The sequence below is a fragment of the Otolemur garnettii genome, unplaced genomic scaffold (assembly GCF_000181295.1).
Source record: "Otolemur garnettii isolate 467f Iridium unplaced genomic scaffold, OtoGar3 scaffold00023, whole genome shotgun sequence".
Lineage (NCBI taxonomy): Eukaryota > Metazoa > Chordata > Mammalia > Primates > Galagidae > Otolemur > Otolemur garnettii.
This window is the reverse complement of record NW_003852418.1, coordinates 9,971,698-9,993,220: the sequence shown is the minus strand read 5'-3', so window position 1 is coordinate 9,993,220 and position 21,523 is coordinate 9,971,698. Positions and strand designations below refer to the sequence as shown.

The following is a 21,523-nucleotide window of genomic DNA, read 5'->3' as shown; positions in this document are numbered from 1 at the left end:
AAATTCCCCAATCTCAGCAGCTTAAAGCAACAAGGTTGCTTCTTGTTTGGATCTGTGTGCATCTCAAGACAGTGGAGATCTCTACTCCACAACACCCTCGTTTACATGCCTATGATGGCAGCTTCTTCACCATCTAGAACATATCACTAGTACAAGATATCAAAACATTTACAGTACCAGGTAGTAATGGCATCTTGCCCAAATGACATCCACATTTCCTGTCACATTCTGTTGGCCAGAACTAGTCACATGACCACTCTTAACTTCACAGGAGAAAGGTCAATCCTGCCATGCCCCTGATTCTATCATTTACTGGCTGTGTGATCATTGGAAAGTCATTAAATTTCTCTCTGCCTCAGTTTCCTCATTAAGAGAAGTAAATGACATTAATAATGTAAACAGCTTAGAATAGTACTCAATAAATGCTTGTGACAGTGAAGTTTTACATCCATGCATAAATTATTGTGTATGTTTAAGAATAATATAATAATGCACTATTGTTCTACTATCTGTAGGTGGTGATTTTTCAATACTAATAGAAAGAATAATCTTTCATTATATCCCATAATTTTGGGGCGTGTGTGTATATATATATATACGTATATTCACATATATACGTATATACATATATACGTATTCACGTATATATACGTATATACGTATATTCACATATATACACACATTTATAATGTGCAAATGGTCCCCAATCTATGAGGGTTCAACTTAAGTTTTTGAACATTAAGGTGCTGTTAATGTGATACTCAATCAAAACTACTTAGAAACTACTTCCCGACAGTAAAATCTATAAATTACATGAGCTATTCAACACTTTTTTATAAAATAGGTTTAGTGTTAGATGATTTTGCAAAACTAAATGTTCTGAACACTTTTTTTTTTTGAGTCAGAGCCTCAAGCTGTCCCCCTGGGTAGAGTGCTGTGGCTTCACAGCTCACAGCAACCTCCAACTCCTGGGCTCAAGCGAGTCTCCGGCCTCAGCCTCCCAAGTAGCTGGGACCACAGGTGCTCGCCACAATGCCCGGCCATTTTTTGGTTGCAACCATCATTGTTGTTTGGCAGGTCTGGGCTGGATTTGAACCCGCCACCTCAGGTGTATGTGGCTGGCAACTTAGCCACTTGAGCCACGGGCGCCGAGCCTGAACACTTTTAAAGTACATTTGGCTAAACTGTGCTGTTTGGTAGGTGTATTAAATGAATTTTTGACCTATGATACTTATAATTTAAAATGGATTTATCAGGACCTAAGCCCACTGTAAGTTAAAGAGCAGCTATCTATATAACTAATATAATATATGCAAGCCACTTGCTTTCTTCTGTTTCCATGAAAACTACTTGGGACACTGTTTTACTACATTTAGCCTGAGGCCACAGAACAATTTATAGAGTAAACAGTGGGTTCACATTTGGTATTTCCTCTGTGAACATGAGAGAAGGGCTGTCTTCAGTGGGCTCACCCCTTGCCAACCTGATGTCAGAGACAGCAGGATGAGAGAGCTCAGGTGATTGAACATTGACACAGCTGGAAACCCAGAGTCAGGGCATCAGTAAGGAAAGCAGAGTGAGCTGCAGGCAGAGAGGGCACGTGGGACATTCCTGGGAGTTGGAGGTGAAGAGTGGAGAAGGGAGGGAAGCGAGTAGAAGCCCTGTTTATGAAGCTGACACTCAGGGAAGAGCCTGTGGTTTGTGGTGGAGGACTGAGGTTGGGGGAAAATGAGGCCCAGACACCAAAGGCCAGCCGGGGACAAGGGGAACGAACTTTCGGCTGACCCTGGACAACCTGTTTGGATGGGCATGTGGTGGGCCGGTGTCTTGTGCCTGCCCAGCATTCATCCCAGTACTTTCAAGGCGATAGTCTGATCTCCGTCTTTTCCACGGCTTTGCTGGTCCCAGTCCTGTTCCAGGGGTAATCATGTGACTCAGGTTTGGCCGGTAAGGTTCCACGTGCCTCTGGCCACAGGGATTGGCTCAGGCATGCACGTGATCTAGTCAGAGCCAATCAGAGCACATTCTGAACCTTTGCTTGAGAAATACGGGAATGGAAGGTGTAAGACTGAAGCTTCTGGAACCACTGTGGGACTAGTAGGTTCCTTAGCGTGATGTCCATAGAGTTGTTTTGAAATAGACAGGAAGAGACAGCCTCTGGAATCGGACGTGCCTAAGTCCAGCTCTATTACTGGCTTTTTCTTGGCACATGGCAGTATATTCTTTTTTTTTTTTTCATCTTAAGCCAGTTAGACTTGGGTTGCTTGTCATTTAGAACCAACGTATACAATAGACAGGATATACCGCTTTAAAAACTGTCCTTCATTGTCTCAGGGTGGACAGATAGACTGGGCCGCTCTACAAATACGCCCGTCGACTTCCCCGGTCCATCTAGAATAAGCTCCCTGGGCGTCCTAAAAACTGCAGTTCACGGCTTCTGCCCGTCGCTTCAAGATGACGGACGTAATGAGCCGTCGCTGCGCCGGTTGCCCCTGAGGCGGCTCCGAGCACGAACCGTCAGCGAGGCCCCGCGGCCCAGGCAGAAGAGCGTTGCCCAAGCGGGAGGAAAGGGAGGCAGCAGCCCCGCCATCGGCCGCCCTCCCGCCGCTGCGGCGCTTGCCCCGCCGGCATCGGCCCCTCGGCCCGCCTGTCCGCCCGCTCCCTGGTCGCCGGGCCCCGCCCCGGCCTGCGCCCCAGCGGCCTCCAGCCACCGCCGCCATGAGGCTCACCGACAACGTGCTGCAGAGCTTCCGCGTCGCCAAGGTGTTCCGTGAGAACTCGGACAAGATTAACTGTTTGGATTTCAGCCCTAACGGCGAGACGGTTATCTCGAGCAGCGACGACGACTCCATCGTGCTCTATGACTGTCAGGAGGGTAAACCAAAGAGAACCCTGTACAGTAAGAAATACGGGGTGGACCTCATCAGATACACTCACGCGGCCAACACAGTGGTTTACAGCTCTAACAAAATAGATGATACTATTCGTTACCTGTCGTTGCATGACAACAAATACATCCGATATTTTCCTGGACATAGCAAAAGGGTGGTGGCCTTGTCCATGTCCCCTGTGGATGACACTTTCATTTCCGGGTCTCTTGATAAGACCATTCGACGCTGGGATCTCCGGTCTCCTAACTGCCAGGGCCTCATGCACCTACAGGGCAAGCCAGTTTGTTCTTTTGATCCAGAAGGGTTAATTTTTGCCGCAGGTGTCAACTCTGAAATGGTCAAACTTTATGACCTTCGTTGTTTTGATAAGGGGCCGTTTGCAACCTTTAAGATGCAGTATGATCGGACTTGTGAGTGGACAGGACTTAAGTTTAGCAATGATGGCAATCTCATCCTCATCTCCACCAATGGCGGCTTTATTCGTCTTATTGATGCTTTTAAGGGAGTGGTGATGCACACGTTTGGGGGTTATGCTAACAGCAAAGCTGTCACGCTGGAGGCTTCATTTACTCCAAACTCTCAGTTTATTATGATTGGTTCAGAGGATGGCAAGATCCATGTTTGGAATGGAGAGAGTGGTATAAAAGTAGCTGTTTTGGATGGTAAACACACAGGCCCCATTACCTGTTTGCAGTTCAACCCCAAGTTCATGACCTTTGCCAGTGCATGTTCCACCATGGCCTTCTGGTTGCCCACCATTGATGACTAACCCTGATAGCTTCTCGGCTATTTCTGTACTGTGAGGGCAGCGGGCAGAAGAAAAGTCAGAGAGGACTGAGATAATAGTGGGACTGGATTGTTTGACTGGGCTGTTTTCACATGGCCTTCCCATGGATGTGCTGTACAGTGACTTTGCTGAAAAAAAGTGACTTTGCTGACCTTCTTTGAAAGGATTCTTGATGCAGCAGACTCAATTGTTTTTTAGCTGTCACTGCACCAAGCTCCTCCAGAGGAGTGACCAGACTTGTGATTAGTGTATAGTGGGACTCTCAAGACACCTTCCATTTTGAATGTATTTGCTGCTGAAGAGCCAGTGAAGTCGTCTGTTCTGCACATCTCTTCTCCACTCCATAAATGCATGGGAAGCCACAGTCTTGGTTTTGGGATGCTAGGGCAGCTTAGGGCCCCTTTGCCCTCACCTTGCATGCGTTGTTACTGGGTGTCCCTGGGTAATTGTGGCATTATTCCACAGCCATCATGTTTCTTAGGGGCCAAACATTTACAGAAATAAGTCTTCATATATTTTGGGGTCAGAGAAAGGGACAGATACAGAAGGACCTTCTTGTCAGGAAGCCAGGCGGTTAGTCCTGTGAGGGTGGGTAGGTGATCTGGGCAGGCATCAGGCTCTGGGTGTTGGGTGGGAAAGGGCTCATGAGCCTGAAAGGGAGGAAGGGGGTAGCAGGTGAGTTCTTGTGCAGTACCCTGTCATCAAGACAAACCCATGGTTCTGGTGCCTACTGAGCTTGGTTTCTACAAAAGCAAGGTGAGAGTCTTTTTTTGTACATGAGCTACATCACACTTTCCTGTGGGCCAGTATTGTGAAGTGAGTCTGAGTTGTTTACACTGATGCTTTCCCCGCTGACCATAAGTTGTGTACATAGTCTCCAAATGATACCACCCTTATTCCCAGCTCCTGAGCACGAGCTGGTTCTAGGCCTGTGTTATATGTTATATTTAGCCTTTTTGTATATGACCTTTGATTTCTGTTGTTTGTAATTTAGCACAGTGTGTGTACCTTCATTTAAATATATTTGCATACACGAATATATGTGTAGGTATGCATATATATTAATATACATATGTGTATATATATCATCTGTAGTTTCTGAGAGTTTTGCTAAAGGAGATAAGAGTCCTGCAGCCCCGGAGAAAGATTGCATCCTTGCTAAGAGTGTTTGCCACAGTGTTAGTGAGTCTTCCTTATTACCATTTGCTCTTCGGGAGACTGAATGAAGAAGCAAAGCTTCTAGTGTTTGCTATTCCATGGCAGCTAAATGAGGGTCTTCGGAGGATTCTCGGTGTTCCTCAAGCTGCACTTGGGGGCCCTCTCTGCAATGTTAGCCCCTTTTTTGCCCAGTGATGATTGGTGTGCACCTGCTATGTGACAGTTATTCTTTGCGTGGCTTCTGTGTCAGGCTTGCAGCATTTGGGACAGGATACTGGCCCCGACCATTTTCAGTTTGTCTGAAGCTGCTTTGCCAGTTATGCTTCACTCCCATCTACTGGTACATCTGCTTTCTTGCTGTTTTCCTTGCTTTCTCTTGGGGGAGGATGGGCCTCTAGCCAGGCCCAGGTTGAGATGAGCTGCAGCAGGCTCATGGCTTTTCCCCCTGCCTAGCCGCCTTAGAGCAGAATGAGTATTGGGTTATTTTACTAAGTTCCCAAACAAACATTTATGCAAGCAATACTCCCTGTCGATACGTAAACAGGCTCAACAAAATTTGACTTGCCCACAAATATATAGCTGCTAGAAGTAAACCAGGCCAGCACTGCTTCTGTTTAACAGTAGGAATTGGCTATGAATTGCTAGCACTTTCTTTTTTTAAGCAATTGCTTTTTGACTTATTTCTCAAACTGAAAGTGCAAGAGGTGTACATAGTCCCCAAATGTAGACTAAAATCTGTAGCTGCCACGATGCCACTTACTGTGTAGCTCTGCCTTCTTAGAGTGGAGGGAGTTTTAGAAACCAAATGATCTGAGCTGTTATTACACACTGCTGGCTTTTTAGGGCAGAAAATTCATGAGAGGAGTAATTGTTCGCAGTGCTTGGAACTTTAGGTTAACAAGAAAGGCTGCATAACTTAACGTATCTGTAAGCAGAGCAGCCACCAAGCCTGACTTGGCCAGCAGCAGGAAAATAAATGATTTGTATTTGAGTTGCTGTTTGTCCAAAACTGAGGCACTGTTTCTTTGACAACATGCCACTTCATGACCTCTAATTCTGGGCCCTGTGGCTGCAAAGCTGTCCTGAGATGGGAAGGAAAGGAAAAAGATGCAGTTAGAAGTGACTGGAGATGATACGGTGATGGGAATGATGCAGAGTAAGGTGGAAGAGAAGCTGAGTGCTGAGGCTGCTTAGATGCCCCAGTAGAGGCCAGAGGTACTCAAGCTTTCCTGCAGGGAGGGGCTGCTTACCACCTTCTTCAGAGTCAGGGCCAAAGCCACTGATTTATATTTGATAGCGACACTGTGCTGCTCAACCACCAGCCAGAAAAGTTCTTTTTTTTTTTTTTAATTTCCTGTTGCAAATTGTAATTACTGCTTATTAATGAAAATCTGGGACTTTTACAAAGAATCAGTCTGCCACCCAAATGCCACCACTGTTAATCTTTTGGTGTGAAATGTTCCTCTAGACATTTCTGTGCATAGATTTTTGGTGTGTTTACATGGTTGTTATTCTACTGTATATCCAATTCTATGTCCCTTTTGTACTTAACATATAAACATTTTTTCCATGTTAATAAAGAAATTGCAGTTTACTTTGACTCCCTCTATGTTAATTCATTCTTGAAGAACACAGGTGTTTGAAAGAGCATCCATTGCCCCTAATGTCAATTTTCCTTTGGACAATGTGTCTCTGCATTATTAATGTCATGTGCAGCTTCATGCCCAGCGAGCCCCCCCGGAAATCGCTACGGTGGCCAGTATTGTTTAGTTGATTTGATTAAAAAAAAAGAAGAAGAAATCCTAATAGAACCTCTAAAGTGTGTTTACTCTGAATACATTATGGTTGTACTTATCAAATCGGAACTATATTACCCCCTTAAATTACCTTGAAAACAAAATCAATAGTTTATTTAACCAGAATCAAGCAAAGGTAAAGAAAAGAAAAAAATGCCCTGAGGAATTTGTGTAATAAGTTTTACTTGGAAAGAAACACCGTGGATAAACACTGGGAAAGAATTTCAGGGTAAAGCAGGGTGTATGTGTCGCTTGGAGGGATAAATGGGCACCTAATTTAATATTGTTCATTTCTGTGAACCTTCTTATAAATATCTCACTGGGCATTTGTCAAGAATGGGTTGTTTTCTGAACAAGCAATAGGAACAAACACTCTTCTGGCATTTTAAATAGTGACAGCAGTTGGCTTTAATATGGGTATTTATGCTTTCCTTTAACTAAATATTTGAGACCCTTACAAAATTGGGCAGCTCATCAATGCTTCTAACCTGGACTCCAGAGGCAAAGTTTGTTCTATCCCCAGACCATCGCTTAAGCTCCCTGTGTGTGTTTTAAGTTTATAATTTCTTACGGCTTTCTGCCCCCAGATCATAGCTTCTTGGTACTGGGTAGAAATGACAGTTCCCCTGTGGAGTGACAGATGCAGCCCAACATCCTATATTGGGACCTGAGACTTCCCATCCACTGATCTCCTTTTGGCACTTTGAAAATACCTGATTGTAAGCAGGAGACACATTCTTCAAGACTGGGAATATCTCCTGGGGGATGGATGGTTGGAGGGAGTCTGAACACAAAAGGAAATTGGAAGGTTGGTTATTTCTCAAGCTTCCAAATCTATGTCTTTCAGGTCTCCATATTCTGGTTGAAGAGGTCATAGAATCCTAGAGTTAGGAGAGAATTAGAGATTCCAGAGCTCCACTCTTCATTCGTTCAGGCATCATGCATGCATTTTATCAAGCATTTGCTGAGAGCTTTCCCTATGCCTGCCCTTGCTATGGGCTTGGGCATACGATGATGAACAGGGTAGACGTGGTCTCTACCCAGTCTAGTTGGAGAGACAGGAAAAAAATATGAAAAATAAAACAAGAGTAGCAAACACATGATAGTTTTAGGCAGTGATATGTGCCACAGAGTCAGTGGGGGGAGAGAATACCTGGTAGGCTTTGTGGTCCAGAGTCTAGAAACTTCCATGGCTCTCATCATTCTTAAAACCCAATTCGCCAGATTTCATTCACTTAGACCTCACACAGAGTTTTCCAACAAAACCCCTTTTCTTGGCTTACATTAACTAGAGTCCCTTTCTCCTGTTTGTAAGCAAAGAATCCAATATATACACTCATGGAGAGTGCTTGAGGATTAATCAGGAATTCTTCCTAAAGACCGTCCTCAGACACACTAGAAATAAAATTTAAATTAGAACACCAAGTGAGGGAGAATAAATCCTTTTGTATTTATAGGAGACCTTTGGCTTGGTTCTGGCTTCCCTGCATATCTAAACACATCCCTGTGTTTGGGTAAGTCCCTATCTTAGGCACCATCTGATCTCCAAATATGGAAGCCAGAAACTTGCTTTGTCAACATCTACTGTAGGGAGAGTGCAGTCTTGTGACCTGGACTTGGCCAGTCAGCATCCACATGGAGATGCCCATTACAGAGCTGTTGAGGTAATGAAGGCTTTGTAAGGAATCTACTCTGGCATAATGGCCTGTTGTTTCCAGAGGCAGCCACGACTGGAGTCTGCTATCCAGTGCCCAGGGTCCACGCAGCAGGTTGTGGTGTCTCCACTGGAACGTTCCATGCTGTAATCCAGATATTATTCACAGCCATGCAGACCCCGAAAAGCCTGATTTGCTGTCTGTCCCAGAGAGTCTGTGAACTTCCCAACTCATTTCCTAAATTCTTTTCTCCTTGAATAGTGAGAGTGGACCCTAGCGACAGAGAACCCTGACCCCTGAGGCTCTGCTTTTCTGTTTCTGAACAGCTGGTGGGTGCTGTGTAGCTGCCACTGGAAGGTTGACAGGGAAGATCCTCTCCTTACCGCCTCCCTGCAGGGGCTGACAGACTGAGCTGAAAACAGTCATTTCTGCCTCAAAATATGAGAACTGGATTGTAAGTCAATGGCGAGTCCATCTGTGAACATATTCTTACCAATTGTAAATGTTACAAGTTGGAGGACAAGAAGTCCCTGGAAAATACACAGTATTGATATTAGAAATGGCTAAGACGGGCTTTTCCCGGAGGTGAGGAGGGGAGGGGGACAACTTGTAGACAGGGAGACTTTGTCCCTGGTTTCTGAACCCCATGAGAACTAGGGGACCAGAGGGTTAGGGACTAGGTGAAACGTCAGGGCAACAGCAGGGACTGGCTGCTCTGGCAGACCCTTCTGACTGTCCCATCTCCTTTCACATTTGAAACTCCTTCCACCCCTCTCACACTGCACACCTGATTTTTTATGATAAGTTTAAGTCATTGCATCAGTAATACTTAAGTTTATATTCTAGGGTGGTGCCTGTGGCTCAGTGAGTAGAGGGTACCAGCCCCAAATACCGAAGGTGGAGGGTTTGAACCTGGCCCCGGCCAAACTGCAACAAAAAAATAGCCGGGCATTGTGGTGGGCGCCTGTAGTCCCAGCTACTTGGGAAGCACAGGCAAGAGAATCACCTAAGCCCAAGAGCTAGAGGTTGCTGTGAGCTGTGACACCACAGCACTCTACTGAGGGCGACAAAATGAGACTCTGTCTCTTAAAAAAAAATTATATTCTAGAAGAAAACTGTCATCTCACTTTTAAAGGGTGTCCAGTAGAAACTTAATACCATAGCGGCTGGCATCCACTGTCATTGATTTAAAACATGCACAGTAAGCTCAGCTCTGATTATCGAGAATTTGGCATTTTTCTCCTTGAGCTCATACTCCCCTGGCAGACTTGGATGGGAGCGTATCATGTTTTTATGCTTGGAAGTCTTTTATTGATCAGCACTGCAACCGCAGCATATGTGAATTAAAAACCAAAAATCTTAGAAGTTTTTGTGACCATAAAGCTTTAAGTGCTAAATATGTGACTCTGACTTTAGTTATCATTACAATAGTGAGTAGCACACCACTGATGGAGACAGTGCATGTAAAACCGTCACGGGGCTGTTTTTTTGGTTAATTTGGATATTCATAGATGGATATTTTCAGCATCAACACGATCCCCCTCTTCTTTTTAATTTTGGGTTGAATGATGGAAAGACAGTGAACCTGGGAATTGAACTTCAGCTAGATGTTGAAAGGGTTCAAAGCTCAATGGATCCCCTTGGTCTCTGGCTTTTGGTTGGTTTTGCCAATAGTTGGGGAGAACCAGTGGAGATGACAGGCTGAGAGGTGAAGGTCTTTATCCCACGAGATCCCACTGTGGTGGAGCCCAGGCTGCCCGCACCCACTCCCAGGTCACGCAGCCTCAATAGAATCTCTTTTGTCTCCAGATTCCAGAAACCTCCCTCCTCCTGTCCTGCCCAGGGCCCCGCTGTTGCCATCCGGACCCCACACTATCCTTTGTGGTTTCTCTTCATCCTGCTCACCAGTTTTAAATAACGTTTTTATGGCACTATTCTCAAAATTAACCATTATGAATGTGACATCTGTCTCTTACCAGAACATTGATCAGTCTTTGTTTCACAAGCGGGACAAGACTATTACTAATAAGAAGACAGGGAATGGCATTGCCCATAGCGTGCACACGCCATTTGAGGAACTGAAAACCGATCCTCTTTATTTTAACTGCTCATGCCTGAACCCGTGGAGTGTATCCCTAGGGTCTGAAGACTCCAATTTGATTTGCTCAGTCTAAAACCTGACCATCCTTCCCCCTCCCTCCTCCATCTCATAATTGCAAGAACAATGCTGGGAACCAAAAGGTCTTTAGAGAAAGTTAATGACTGTTTTGCCTTCAAAGCTATATGATGCTGGGGTACTCCTACAGCTACGGTGAGTATCCCCACGGCCCTCATAGTAGGGGAAGCAGATTCCCTCCCGGAGCTGACATTCGGGACAGCTGATGATCTGAGACGGCCAGGACCCCACTGTCACCTACTTGAATCTAGCACTTATCACCAGTGAAGAGCAGTCTGTCTTGTTTATCCAGCAGGCTCTCTACGCTACTGATTTAGAAATTCCAGGCAACCCATTGAGAGTTCTTTATTGCAGCAGCAGGCGAGGCATCTATAATAACATGTAAAAGATAGGGGTCCTCAGGCAGTCACAGCAGCTGCGGTTTAAGGTGGCAATTGGAGTTAAAATGTGCCTTGCATCCACCTGCTGGCAGGAGGGGTGCAGCAGGGAATGGGGACGGGGAGAACGATCTCTTGCTTCTCACCCGAGTGGGGCTAGAAAGCTGCAGGGTCAACTGTCCAAGGTGTCTCCCTCTGCGTGGAGACTGGAGGGGTCTGGCCCTGGCTATGTGGGCTTATCCCTCAGGGTAATTCAGATGCAAGAATTTCTCTTTCCACACCCCCTTCTCTTTTCCTAACAATCCAGCCTTCACATTCAGACAGCCTCTTAAATCATAAACAGTCCTGCTTTAAACTTGGGTTTCTTGAGCCGCCGTTTGTGGTTGTGAGTTTGGTGACAGTTTCCATTATTGTTTAGCAAATACTGAGAATCTTCCCTTTCTGCCACATTGATGGGGGTTTGGCTGTGTGACTTACTTTGACTGGTTGGATGTCAGCTGAAGTGACAAGACTAATGTCATTAAATGTGCTCCTGAAATGTGGCTTGCTCTTTTTCTCAGGGACCTGCCATGAGAAGAGCATATCCAGAGACGAGCTGCTGTCTCTTCAGACTGAGCCCAAGATAAACACATACAGAGCAGATCTGAGCCTAGCCCACAGCCTGCAGTCACACCCAGCAGAACCCGGCCTGAATCAGGCAAGTCCCCGGTCACTTGTGCACCTGTGAGCGTGAGAATTAGTCCTTACTGCAAACCTCTGAGCTGGGTGGACAACGGACAGATCACTGAGCTTTTAAATTCTGCTTTGCAGAATCCCAGAGCAGCAGTTTTTAAAAATTTCCTCTTCCAAAACCCAGAGTACATTCATTCTTGCGTTTATCTATTAATTCACTTATTTATTTAACACGGTACTTGTTGAGCTCTTACATATTAGGCGCTGTGCTAGGCACACGGCATTGAATGAGGCATCCCTTTGCCATATGATCTTGTTGGTAAAGACCCAAACCAGACAGGTTTGATATATTATATAATTGGGAGAAAACAAGAAAGTGGACTGGAGTGGGGGTAGGTGTGGCCACTTCAAACTGGAGGTCACAGTGGGACTCTCCGAGGAGGAGACGTTTAAGTTGACGCTATAGGAGACAACCAAAGAAATTGCCCTAAGAGAACATTTCAGGAAGTGAGAGGGAATAGGTGCAGAGGTGTGAAGCAGGGAAGGGTCTGGTTAAGTCTAGGAACAGAAAAAAGGCCAACCTGGCTGGGACACAGAGAGGAAGGGGAGGAGTCTTCCTGTGGACCTGGGTGTGCCTGCACAAACGCAGGGCCTCATGGGCCCAGGGGAAGGGTTTGGATTTGATTCTACAAGTTAGAGGAACACAGGAGAATGGGCTTAAGCTGGAGAATGATATAATCTGATTTTAAAATAAACACACTCTTTAGAAATAGTGACCCAATATGGCTGTAATTCTGGGCTGAGCAACAATAAGGAGATTTGTCCTTGAAGCTTTTGGGGTGCCCCAGCTTCCATGAGGGGAGCACTCCATGTTGTATCCCTGGCTCATAGAAAGACACCATAGCTGGATTCTTGCCAGGGACGCCCTCTAAAAGGACAGGTCAGTGCAATAATTCACTTACAGGGAGAAAGGAAGCCAGTCAGTGTGATGAGCCGTCACTGACCTTGGTGGTGTTGGGCCAGTGGATTAGACCCAACTCAGTATTTCTGGGAGAATCCTCTCCTTACTCTCTTCTGAGAAGCCTTGTGTGCTGGCCAATGGGCTTAATCCTCCCTTGCTGGGGGCTGGTCATGGCATCAAAGGGACCCAGGGGATCTAGTTGGGTATCCCAGATGGTGGCTGATCCTTTCTGAAAACTAAACGACATGAAATATGGTCCACCATAGACGCACATGGCTTTGGGGTTGTCTTAGCATTTAGAGTGGCGCAGCATGGCAGCATGTGGTAGGCGTGGCATAGGGACAGGAACTAAAGTACAAGTTCTCGAGGCAAGAGCAGTGCAGAAGCACAGAGGCGTGCCCCTGTCCAGAACCCCGAGTCACCCTGCTCTCAGTGACAGTTGCACCCAGTGTACCAACAGGATTTTAATTTACAGAAGCGAGGCAGAGAGAGGTGAAGGGCCACGTGGGGAAGTGGCAGGTTTGGTCAGGAGGCAAAGGCAGGAGCCTGGGACAGCCTGAGCCAGAGCCTTCCCAGTGTTTCCCACGGGAAGACAAGGCCAGGCCGGGGAGACGGCTTACGGCTGGCGAGCCTGTATGATGCAGGCTCTGGGCTGCAGGGGTGGTCTCTGGTTGTCTGGTCCCTGGCTCTGGGCAACATGGGGCAGGGGAAAATGTCAGCTTGGTGTGCGGCAGCTGGATAAGAACACGGAAGTGGGGGCATGTATTCTGGAGTGTTGGAGGGATTGTAATATGATTTCTGAGCGCCCTTCAAAGCTGAGTTGTGGGGGAGGGATAAACCACTCTGGCTGTTAGTTTGGCCCTGAGATTAATGAATGCCAAAAGGTGACTGCAGAATCCAAGAAAACACAGGTGGGACGTCGCCTATGACTGCTGAGTGTCAGCAGAGGCGTGATGCCCCACCTGTGCTCACATCTCCCGTCAGTCTCCATCCCGAGGATGTTCCCTGCCTGACCCCAGATCTGGGACCATGACAAGCAGACACCCATTAGCCAGGTGGCAGAACCTGGGGAACAGGGGGAAGGGAGCTGAGGGAGGCTGGGTGGGGGACATCTCCCATGAGGCAGTGGGGCCACGTGCCACTTTGCCCACAGACGTTAAGTATACAAGTGGGGGTGGTGCTGGAATTGTAGATGTTATTTCTACTTTTCCATAAATTTATTCTAAGAACTTTTTAATTTTTTTTATTTTTTGAGATAGTCTCACTGTGTTGCCAACTCTTGGGCTTAAGTGATTCTCTTCCCTCAGCCTCCCAAGTAGCTGGGACTATGGGCACCGCTACAATGCCTGGTATGTTTTGGTTGCAATTGTCATTGTCGTTTAGGAAGCCCGGTCTGGGCTCAAACCCGCCAGCTTCGGTGCACATGGCCGATGCCCTACCCACTGAGCTACGGGGGCTGAGCCTAGAAACTTTTTTAGAGAGAGGCCAAGTCAGAAGGCACCCCAGGAGTTCCTGGGGAGTCAGCCTCGCCTTTTATTTCTTTACTACCTCTATTTGTTTTCTAGGGCTGTCGTAACAGATTACCATGAAGCAGATGGCTGAAAACAACAGAAATGTTATTCTGTCAGGGTTGTTGAGGCCACACCTCCAAAACCACACTTGGCAGGGCCACACTCTCTCTGGGGGGTCCAGGGGAGGATCCTTCTTGCCCTGGACATTCCTCGGCAGGAGCCACGTCACTCCGACCCCTGCCTCTGTCCTCACGTAGGCGTCTCTTCTATGTGTGCCATCTCTTCTTCTGCCTCTTCTAAGGTCACTTGTCATTAGATTTAGGGCCTGTCTGGGTAATCCAGGGAGGTTGCATCTCAAAATCCTTAACTTAATCATATCTGCCAAGATCCTGTTACAATTAGGTCACATTCCCATGTTTCAGGGATTTGGACAGACATCATTTTGGGGGGCCCACTGTCATTAGGGTGACTAGTTCGTCCTTGTTCACCAAGGCACTGAAACTTTGCACCCACAGGTCTTCCTCACTCTCAGGAAAACTGGCCACACCCTGCAGGGTGTGTTTGGGTCATGGTTCCAGAAGAATCTTCTAGAATATTGCAACCCTTTCGAGCAAGGCTTAGTGGAGAAAAGCAAACCAACTTCTTCTTCTTTTTTTTTTTTTTTGGCCGGGGCCAGGTTTGAACCTACCACCTCTGGTATATGGGGCCAGCGCCCTACTCCTTTGAGCCACAGGGGCTGCCCCAGATGAACTTCCTGACCTCACATCAGACACTGGGATAAAGCATAATAACTGTTTGGTTAGGTTCTCTTTGAAAGCTCTGATTTAGCTCATGCTCAGTCATTTAAAAAAATACGTATGTTTGATTCTAGTTTAAAATACATCTTTCTTTTAAACTTTTCTTCCTTTCTTCTTTCCTTGGTTCCTTTTCTCCCTCACTCCTTTTTTTTCCTTCCTATCTTTCACCTTCTCCTAATCTTTCTCCCTCTCCCCGTCCTCTTTATTCCTCTCAGGCTATCAGGGAGGTGAGGGAGGACTTTGATTTGTCCTCAGCTCGGTCAAGTAATGGGAGGGTATGAGGGGCGAGGGCGTCCCTGCAGACCTGGGGCTCTGGGTGCACCTGCCCTTGACTGTGGCATCTGCTTTCCCTGCCAAGCCTTGGGATTGGATTTTCACACTTGCAGGGAGGCTCGTCTGTCTCTATCCATCTGGGCTGTCACTGGTCTTCATGAGAGCAATGAGGTTATAGATGTGCACACCCTCAGAGCACTTTGCTAGGGCGACAGGAGATAAATCCAGCCGATCTCCCAGCCCGTTTCTCCTGCTCCATTCGCTGTGGGATCCTCTGAGACCAGGTGGGGTGTGGGGTGATGGAGAGAGATCCTGCTGTGGTCTGGACAGGCTCAGATGGTCCCCCTGCCTCCCTCCTTGCATTAGAGAAGAGGCTGTCAGGGACAGAGGACGAGGAAGGGGGTGCTTCAAAGTTCCCCTGGTGGGGCAGGTGTTTGCATCTTCTATCTGTGTACATTGGCTCAGCCACTTTGTGATCAGCCTTGTTCCTATTTCCAGATAAAGAAATGGAGGCTCAGAGAGGGCAGTAATTCACTCCAGGTCACACAGCTGTCATAGGAGCAAGATCGCACACAAGAATCCTCTGCCATTCGCTCATCCATTCAAAGTGTGTGAGCTCCTTTTAGGGGACAGCAATGAACAGAACTGACAAAGCCCCTGCCCTAGTGGGCTGTGCTGAGGAAGCCAGACAAGGAACAACACACCCTCCATCAGGTGGTGCTCAGGGCTGTGGGAAGAGTACAACTGAGTAAAGCGTATTGTTGGGAGGGTGTCCTTTTTCTTGTTTGTTTATAAGGTTGTCAGGGAAGTGACAGCCAAGCATAGACCTGAAGAAAGTGAAAGGGTGAACCAAGCTTCTAAATGAAGAAAGAGAGCAGAGTACCTGGCCGAGGGCATAGCAAGTGCAAAGGGCCTAAGGCAGGATTATGTCTCCCACGTTGGGGGAATAGCAAGTGGCCACCTGTGTTTCTCCTGCCCTCCTTCATTGAGGGGTTCAGGAAGTGAGCAAGTGCTTGGCAGGAACAGCCTGTCCCCCACTGCTGTAGGCAGTAAGGGGTGCATTAGTTGTGGAAAGTTTAAAATTCATGATAAAACTGGCTCAAATTCAGTAATAAAATAGTCCCGCCCAGCAGCAAAGCTTGGTGTCCCAAGCCTATGTGTGTCCTATTCCTTGTAGTGTCCCCAGGACTTAACATCTCAGGCTGGACTCAGCTTTCATCAAAGGAATAAACAAAAGGAAGAAACCTGGTATTTTCTGGGAGCTGCCAGAGTGCGGCCAAATGCAAATGAAGAGCTTGATGGGAAAGGACATCTTGACAGGAAAAGGCTACACTTGCTGGCAGGGCCCAGGCAGGGCCACACGCTGGGCGCCACGGGACAGACGTGATGTGCAGGGTGAGACCAGAGTCCCAGGTAGGCCGTCCCCACACCTGGTTCCTCCCGATGGGCTTTACCAACACACAGATGTCATTGTCTTCCTCTTTCTCTCTGCTGAGGTCACAGGAGGCCTCTGAGCAGAGATTGCCCAGCCCTGGTCTCCATCCTGGGGAAAATCATAACTCCTCCCTCCCAGCGTCCACCTGGAGTTGTTCCAGTAAGAACAGCCACACAATTGCACAGTCAAGCAGGATGGGAAGAGCAGTGGCCTTGGTGTCTGCCAGCCAGGTCCAAGTCTTGGCTCCACCCACAACAGGCTGTATGATGTCATCCGGATGTTTCCACCCCCAGGAGGACCTCACTGGTGAGCCAAAGCTCATCTTGGGTGACCTAGATGGTATTTGTAACACTGGTTTCATTGGTGTCCAGACATTTCTGGCCGAGGGCATAGCAAGTGCAAAGGCCCTGAGGCAGGACTATGATGCCCTAAAGATGACTCTTTGCAGAGCATTATGGGAAACTCAGAGCCTTGAGGGAGTCAGATGCGTGCAGAGAGAGGCACACACAACTCCACAGTAAACTCCTGGAGGAGCTGGGCGAAACCAAATGCCTTAACTTATTACCCCTCGGGGTGGCACAGGTACTGCCATTCTGTAGGCTTCACAAGTGCGGAAACTAAAGCACGCTTCTCAAATTTCCTCTCCACTATTCCCAGTTCCCCAAGTCCTTCCCTTGAACCTTAGTGATGGTCCCTCACGGGCTACCAGATCCCAGGGAGCTGTGACCTTAAAGCCTTTTTCCTCTTTAAACAAATAGACCAGAACATATTATGCATCTGATCAGTCTTGGTCCCCACAGAGTGTTCTCCAGAAGGGTCTTATTCTAACACTGGAGTCGCTGTTGAGGCAACTGTGGACTCTGGGCTGCTCAGAGGTCTGTCCCTTCCTTGCAGTCCCATCTTGCCTGGGCCTCTAGGGGAATCCTGAGCTGGAGCACATTTCCTCTCTCTGACTTTGAATCTGAATCACCTCTGGACATCTCCAGGTGCCAAGCTCACTTCCATGGGTGTGTGACCGGCACAGGTGCCCAGAGCCCCATGCTCAGAAGGGCCTGCATTGGTGCCATGCCCTGCCATCGTGGACTTGAAATTCTAAAACATTTCTAGACAAAGGATCCTATATTTTTATTTTGCACTGGGCTCCAGAAATCATGTAGCTGGTCACAATGCCACCCTACAGGGAGTGAGTCTTTTCTCAGGCGTTGAGAAGTACAGGCTCTAGATCACCAGTGCCTCCCTCCTGAAGAGGAATCTCCAATTATCTGGTCAGTGGCTGCATCACTGGAGGGTCCCCCTTGGAGAGGACGGTGCTCATTGGGATTCACGAGCACCATGGTGTCTGCTGAACAGCACAGGTCTCATCACTGCTCAGCTCACACTGTGAAAGCCAAATAAATCATGGCCAGCCTGGCCAGAGGTGGAACATCACCAGGGGTGGCCTAGGTGTCCCTGGTTAGTTTCTTCCTCTCATATTATGTGGCCCTCCCCTCCTGCTTCAGGATAGGTTTGATCAGGGTGTCACTGACCCCTGGCTACCCTATTGATAGGTTTGGGGCTAGAGCAGTTTCTGATCCGTGCCCTAGATTATCTCTGCTTGGGTAGAACAATGTGTCTTTCCTTGGGGGATGGACCTCCAGGTTGGCTTGTCCTGACATCTCACTCAGCTGAGGCCCTATTAATGTCCCAGTGTCCTCACCCTGAGTCATCCAGGAGCTGCTGTGAGAACCTATCTCCCTCTACACCACAATCCCAGGAATGTCCCCAGGTCATCCACTCCTCTCAAAGGTTTGAGAAAGGGGTTTGAGCAACTGAAATAAAATCAAGAAAGATGTTTTCTAGGCAGTTTCCAAGCAGGGCCCAGCACAGAATTAAAACATGGGCCCCTTATTCAAAACTTAATAGAAATTTCAAGAGTGTGTAGAGCACTAAAGTGAATGTAGGGCCCTTGTAAACCAAGGTGCTGTGAGCCTGCATAGATAGCGTGGCCATGAAGCCAGCCCTGTGTCCAGGCCAGGCCTGTAACTCTTCACGGGCTGAATCCAGACCGTGCAGCTATGGGAAATAATTACAAGCCTCATTTTCCATTCATTTCTACTGTGTGAGTTTCAGGCAGTGGGGCCATGCATAGCTAATCAAAGCCACAGCTGAAGGCCGCCTGGTTTGATCTCCCAACAAGCAGACAGAGCTGCAGAGGCAGCTGCAGGGGCTCGCGTGTGAACTTGCAAGGCCCGCGTGCTGCCCAGCACGCCAGTGATGTGAGGAAGTTGCCGCCCAAATCCTCCAATCTCCAACTTCGAGTAGCATTTCACACTTTGTACTCAGAGGCCTGGAGCTGCTGCTTTTCTGTGTGATATCATTTCCGATCCCAGCGAAATGGTTCTCCGTTTTCTGGGTATTCTCCTTGTTTTCTACCTTTTGATTTTGTATAAAATTTAGAGGGGCGTTGTTTGGGTTTGTTTTGTTTTCCTGCCAATGTCTCTGTCTACATCTCAGCGTGGCGAGGGCTTGTGGGAAGCCGGGGGGACTAGTCTGGGTGCTGTGTCTGTGCAGAAATGTGGAGTTTGTTTAGACTTCATTTTTATTCCAGGGGAATGGGATGGAAGTCCTCCGGAGCCACCCCTTCTGTTGTTAGCTAGAAGGGAATTCAGAGATCTTTTACTTCATCAGCAAAGTCTGTTCTGAAAAAAAAAATCATTTAAAGATATCCAGAGCCCAGCCGCTTCTCACGACTTCCACGCCAACCCCTAGGTCAAGCCATTGTCGCCACAGTTATGGCCTCATAACTGGTCTTCCTGCCTCCACCTTTGCTCTTTGCTATGAAGAAATCAAAGTCATCCTCTTACAAAAGAATTAGGAGGGTATTTTTACAACCGTGCTTACAATGCTCCGATGACATAGGCACTTAGAGCTAAACTGGATTTGTTCTTGTTGTCTCCTGCCTCACATGACCTAGAAGCCACCAGCTCCCCATCGTCCTCCTCACCTGATTTTCTCCCCCGTGCGCAGCTGCCACAGCCACAGTGGCCACTTGCAGCTCCTGGAACCAAATAGCACGTTAGCACATTGCTTCTGCTGCGCCCTCCATCTGGAATGCTCACTCCATCTTCATCCACGTGGGAATAAATGAAATAACGGCCCCCCAAAGATGTCTTTGCCCCAATTCCTGGAACACGGAAACACGGTGAGATTATGGAAGGAGCCAATGGAATCCCACAAGCCTTTAAGTCAGAAGTTAAAAGAAGTCAGATCGGAAGCTCTGGAAGGATTCAAAGTGCCTTTGTGGGGCCATGTGGAGAGTGTGAAGAGGAAGTAAGTTCTGCCAACATCAGTGAGCTCGGAAGAGGACCTGAGCCCTAGACACGGACCGCAGCCCTTAGCCAACATCTTGATTCTAGGCCAGTGGAATTCCAAGTGGCAAAGGCAGCCGGGCTGTAATGACACCTGATTGACAGAGCGGTGTGGTTGTGTGTGTGCACGTGTGCTGGTAAATGTGTGGAAATTCGTGACAGAAGGAACCATCTCGTTTCCCACCGACTCTCCATCACCTATGTCCGTGTGTAGCTCACAGCAGTTGCTATGTTTTGTTGAATGAATGAGGGACTGAATGAATGACTTATTTGCCTGTTTTACAAATAATCTGAGCCTTAGACTTTCAGCCACATCTGAGAGCTCCTGATCCAGCCGGACTAGAACCCAGAGCTCCAACATCTAGTCCCATACTCTCGCCCTTCTCTGCCGTCATGAGGCTTTCTGACAACTTCTTTTATTTAGTACCAAGACCATGGGGAGTTAGTGGGAAGTTGAAGAGGCAGGGCTTTGTTTCCTTTATTTATTCCTTCAACAGATATTTACTTTGTGCCAAACACTGTCTTAGTGTAGCATTTGGGGTGGACTCTTCTTCTCCTTTCTACAGCTGAGGTGTTTGTACAGGGGTGGGAGTGAAATGTGGCCAAGAACATTAGATGGGCAAAGAGCATCCCGGGCAGGGAAGCAGGTTCAAAGGCCCTGAGGTGGGCTCACTCCAGGGCTGCAGTGAGACTGTCTGGCTGGATCAGAGTGTGAGAAGGGGGCAGGATGATGTTAAATCAGAGTGCCACTGGCCGAGCAGGTGCCTCACCGCTGTGTAGATGTGGACCCTTGAGAGGAAAGCCATGGCAGGTTTTAAGGAGAAAGTGGCACCATCTGGTTTGTATTTTATAGATGCCATCTGGCTGCCATCTGGAGAACGGACTGCATGGAGGAAGGGCAGACTCTGGGGAGCAATGGGGAGCCCAATGCCCTTGTTCAGTGACAATGTTGACATAATGTTGGTTCATCTCAGTTTTTTTTTTTCCAGGTTAACTGAGGTACAAAGAATTAGATTACACTGCTTGCGTTTGTTAGGTAAAGTTCCTCTTATAATTGTATCTAGCCCCCAAGGGGTGTGCCATGCACCCTAACATTGCACCCCTTAAGTGGCAGCACTCCTGTCCTCCTCTGTTCTCCTCTCTCCCCGCCTCCCCCCGAATTGATTTGAGTTTTTCTCTTACGTGGTTACATATTAGATCATCTACTGCAGTGGTTCATCTACTGCAGCGGTTCTCAACCTGTGGGTCGAGACTCCTTTTTAACAATGAGAATACATTGCGGCATTAGGAAGGTTGAACCACTAATCTACTGGCTTCATATTAGAATTGAGTATACTGGATTCTTGCAATACTTTACTAAGAAGAATGTGTTCCAGCTCCATCTAGTTTAATACAAAAGATGTCAAGTCTCCATCTTTCGTAATGGCTGAATAGTATTGCATGGTATACATATACCACAGTTTGTTAATCCATTCCTGGGTTGATGGGCATTTGGGTTGTTTCCACATTCTGGTGATTGTAAATTGAGCTTGGCAAACAGTCCAGTGCAAATGTCCTTATGATAATTGTTTTTTCTTCTGGGTAGATGCCTAGTAATGAGATTGCAGGATCAAATGGAAGGTCTAATTTGAGTTCTTTGAGAATTCTCCCTGCTTCCTTCCAAAAAGACTGTATTAGTTTGCAGTCC

At 47.4% G+C, this 21,523-nt stretch overlaps 1 pseudogene; it reads left to right on the top strand.

Annotated features, from left to right (window-relative positions):
* Positions 1-2,718: 2,718 nt before the first annotated feature.
* Positions 2,719-3,660, top strand: LOC100948190 (annotated as a pseudogene).
* The last annotated feature ends 17,863 nt before the right edge of the window (positions 3,661-21,523 follow it).